Here is a 4878-nt window from a genome sequence, read left to right as displayed (position 1 = left end):
AGTTATTTAGACTCTATTTCGAGTCTCATCCCCATGTTGTTGGGTAAGCTACCCTTGCTTCTTTGCATCGTATGAATGTGCATGGTCGCATGGACGTCAAGTCGTCAATCGTTTATCACAGTGAATTTGTGATGTATCTTGATCTAATGCAACTTTTCACCCTTGGTTATGTGATGGTGGATGGCGCTAATTGTATATTCAAGATCCCAATGGTTAGTGTTTCTTTCTCAAATATATTCCCAAGCTAAAGTCAACTCTAATATATGCCCAATTTACTTATACAAGTATTACTATTTTTAATTAATTAATTTGAAGTATATAGTACGTCAATTAGTATATTATTGGTATTGCATCCATATAATGATTGAAAGAATGATGAGACGTGTATAATTTAAATGAACATTAAAGTATAATTCGGGTTGATGCAACAAATAAATACTCAGCTCTATTGTGTTCGATCGATTCATCCATCTTTAATTTTTTATTAGGGTAATGTTATATGTATCTCTAAGGGTTATATATAAGCATTAAATATATACTTGGAAATTGTATAAAATTAGGAATTCATGACAAAAACACGCGTAAATCAGTGTTATCAATGTTTATATTTTGATGATTTCTTAACTTTTTACGATTTTCAAGTGTAAATTTAGCCCTAAGGGCTATGTATAACATTTTCCTTTTTTATTAATACTACGAAGTTATATACGAAAGGCCTGTTCTCATACATTTATTTTCAGTTCAGTTCAGTTCCTAATTTCCTTCTCTTATAAAATATTCATTTCAGTTCATTTCAGTTCAGCTCAGTTCAGCTGAGTTCAGTCTATGAGAACAGGCTCGAAGTCTTGAAAATTTGTCATAGTTTCAAAAATAGCTTAATTTGTCATATTAACGGCGAACTTTGAGATGACATGTGTCATCTTCTAATTTAAAATTTTTCCGCCTAAATGTGATTTATTTATTTATTTATTGCCAAATAATAACTTCCAAGTATGTATTTGACATCAAACTTCTTCCATATATGTTCTACTAATATATATTTTCACATCTCTCTTACCATTTTTATTGGGTATTAAAGTAGTAATTTTCTGTAAGACTTTTTTTTTTTGACACAATTTTCTATAAGACTTTGAATTATTATTATTTTATTTTATTTATTTATTGGTCTAATTATATGCATATGTTGTACTTTGTATTTTATTTTCAAGAATAAAACCATCAATAATTTTCTATGAAAAATAAAATAAATAAAGTTGTAAGAATATTAGATACAATTACCCATTGAATATAATCATAGCAATATAATAGAACAAAAATTAAATTCTCCACCATTCACTAAAAATGAAATAAGTAATTAATTAAATTACTCATGTGTCTATCAATGTGTGGGACTAAAAGTCGCATGATTATTGACCTTGATTTTATTGTTATAATGTATTGTATATAATGAATTAATATTTTCTACAGTAATAACTAAACGTTGTAATTCGTAATAAATTTTTGTAAAAACCGTGCATTGCACGGGATTTGTACTAGTACTATAATAAAGCTCAAGTTTTAATTTTCTTATATGCCCTTACAACCTTACTTATGGAAAAGATGTTGGATGAATACATTTAGCACAACTATTAGTCTATTAATGAGTAATTTTTTTTTTTACAAAAAAAACAAATAATAATAATAATAAATAAATTTTTAAAAAAATCTTGTTCCTTAGGGTTCGTTTGGCATTGCTGTGGTATCCTATTTTTTGGTTTTTAAAAGTATATGATATATTTCTCATAATGGAGCAAAAATTAATTAAACTCATTAAAATCATGATAATTTTTAAAACTGACAACAAAAAAGTAAAAACACCTTTATCTTGTTTTTCTGTTTTTTATTTTTAAAAAAACATCAAACTGAAAACCAAAAATGATGCCAAACAAGCCCTTAATTTTTCATTTCTTATCAGATAGCTCTAGGGTTGTTCATTGTCCAAAACCAAAATGGACTGGACCGAACTAGGCCAAACCAAAGACCAAAAAATCAAAAATACAAAATTTTGACCTAAATGATTGGACCTACCATTTATGCAAGGATCAAAACCATGATAATTTTTCCAACATATTGATGAGAAAATTAATCATTTAAAAATATTCATGCAAATATAGTTTAATCCAATATACTAACTTTAAAGAAACTTGGATCATACCAGATCCAAAAACCTTAAAATTATATATCTACTCGTAGAAAAAAGTAAAACCAATTATAAAGTAAAGACTAGATTTGTATGGGACTAAAGAATATAGTTTAAAATCATTTACTAGTATATTTTTTCCCATATAACTTAAACCTTTATTTTACAGGACCAATGATATACAAAGGAATTTATCATCTATTTTACCAATACAACCCTAATGGTGTGGTATGGGCTCCACCAGTATGGGCGCACTCAACATCGACCGATCTAGTGAACTGGACCCCACAACCTGTAGCCATTGAACCCCAAATGGAAGCCAACATCAATGGAAGTTGGTCAGGGTCAGCCACAATACTCCCAGGAAATAGACCTGCAATGCTTTTCACTGGGCTTAACTCTAAATATGAACAAGTTCAAGATTTGGCCTTCCCTAAAGATTTATCAGACCCATATCTCAAAGAATGGGCTTTGGTAGCCCAAAACCCCGTAATGTTCCCTTCACCTGAAAATAATATTAATGCTAGCTCATTTCGGGACCCAACAACGGCTTGGATACTATCGGATGGAATATGGAGAGTGCTTGTTGGAAGCAAGACTGGGACAACTGGAACCTCCTTACTATTTAAAAGTAGGGATTTTGTTCATTGGGTTCAAACTAAAAGCCCACTATATTCTTATAAACTTAGTGGCATGTGGGAATGTCCTGATTTTTTCCCAGTTTATATAAATGATAAAAAAACAGGTGTCGATACTTCTGTAATTGGTCATCATGTCAAGCACGTACTTAAAAATAGTTTAGATGATACCAAACATGACATTTATACAATTGGAACTTGAGCATAACAAGGATGCTTATGTTCCCGATGTTGGTTTTATGAACGATTAGTTTAAGGTATGATTATGGTAAATATTACGCTTCCAAGACATTTTTCGATGACACAACTGAGAGGAGGATTTTACTTGGTTGGGCAAATGAGTCCTCGAGCGTGGCAGATGACATGAAAAAAGGATGGTCCGGTAGTCATGTAAGTTTATATTCGTTTTTCTTTTTGTTCTCTATATATTATGATTATGTAAAATAATTCAATTTAAGTATTAATGCAGACAATTCCTAGAAGAATTTGGCTAGATAAACACGGGAAGCAGTTGATCCAATGGCCAATTTCCGAAATTGAAGCCTTGAGAGGAAAACCAACCCGTAAACCTGCCCAAGTGATTAAAGGAGGAGCACTCTTAGAAATTTCTGGTGTTGCTGCTGCTCAAGTAATTATATACTCCGTACTTCATATTTATTATTCGCATTCAATTAATAGTAAAAAAAAAAGAAAATAGATTGCTAATTTCTTAGTGACCAGGCCATTTATAACATATTTGGTTGATTTTTGTGTGTTCATATATGTAGGCAGACGTAGAAATATCATTTGGAATTCAGGAGTTGAAGAATATAGAGAAATTTGATGCAAGTTGGACCGACCCACAATTGCTTTGTAGTAAAAAAGGGGCCTCGGTTAGTGGTGAGCTTGGCCCATTTGGGTTACTGACTTTGGCTTCAAAGGGCCTGGAAGAGTATACTGCTGTCTTTTTCAGAATTTTCAAAGCCCATGACAATAAATTTGTAGTCCTTATGTGTAGTGATCAAAGCAGGTTACTATCCACTAATTTAATTCATTGATTAACTTTTATATGCATTGATGTTATATTTAGGGTTTAATCACTATAATTGGCTAAAGATTAATTATTGTTTGTTTATTAATTGCAATTTTGTAGGTCTTCTTTGAATCCAACTCCAGATAAAACGACTTATGGAACTTTTATGGATATAGATCCTATCCACGAAGGATTGTCCTTGAGAATTTTGGTAAAGCTAGCGTATTCTGCTTTTATCTATAATGGGCTACTTGTTATATTCGTGCCTTTAAGGTAATTTTTTTTTGTTGTTGGTGATAGATTGATCACTCTGTAGTGGAAAGCTTTGGAGGAAACGGAAAGAATGTTATTACATCGAGGGTGTATCCAACTTTGGCTATACATCATTCTGCCTATTTGTATGCCTTCAACTATGGATCGGAGAGTGTTAGAATTACTTCGTTGACTGCTTGGTCTATGAAGAAAGCTAAAATTGCTTAGCGTTTTCAATTACCCAAATACTTGAATGTTCGTTTGATCATTCAAGCTAAGCTACATGTGTGACTGTGTGAGTGACTTGCAAATGGAGAAGTTGAAGTTGAAATACTCTTGATAACCGTTGGAGCACAATGTATAAACGATTTATCTTATATTTTAATTATTACACTCCAAATATTGAGAATTTATTTGATTTGTTTCATAGTGTATTTTCACAATATATATTTAATTGTTTCTATTTATTATAAAATATAGATAATAAGTCAAAACCGTTCTAAATGCAATTCAATAAGAATATCTTTGAATTCTTCTCTAGTATTCTCCCTAACTTGTAAGGACATTCGTATGAAAGGTAAAATATTCTAGTTGAACCTTCCCTCAATTCCCCTTCATTCCTTCTGAGATTAGTATAGTAATCTATACAATGTACAAAGCCATCACAAAGCATCATATATGTAGTTAGCCTAACATATTATCTAGGAGAATAATATATACTCCGTGTCTAGGAGATAGAATAGTTGACTGAATATTTACTCACATAATGTTAGCTAACTAAGGAAAATATTCCAACT

General features: G+C 31.1%; 1 pseudogene; it reads left to right on the top strand.

Moving 5' to 3' along the window:
* The first annotated feature begins 202 nt into the window (after positions 1 to 202).
* LOC145616260 (fructan 6-exohydrolase-like) lies at positions 203 to 4318 on the top strand (annotated as a pseudogene).
* Positions 4319 to 4878: the final 560 nt, after the last annotated feature.

The sequence above is a fragment of the Chenopodium album genome, chromosome 26, assembly GCF_948465745.1.
Source record: "Chenopodium album chromosome 26, dcCheAlbu1.1, whole genome shotgun sequence".
Taxonomy (NCBI): Eukaryota; Viridiplantae; Streptophyta; class Magnoliopsida; order Caryophyllales; family Amaranthaceae; genus Chenopodium; species Chenopodium album.
This window is presented reverse-complemented; position numbering and strand designations above follow the sequence as displayed.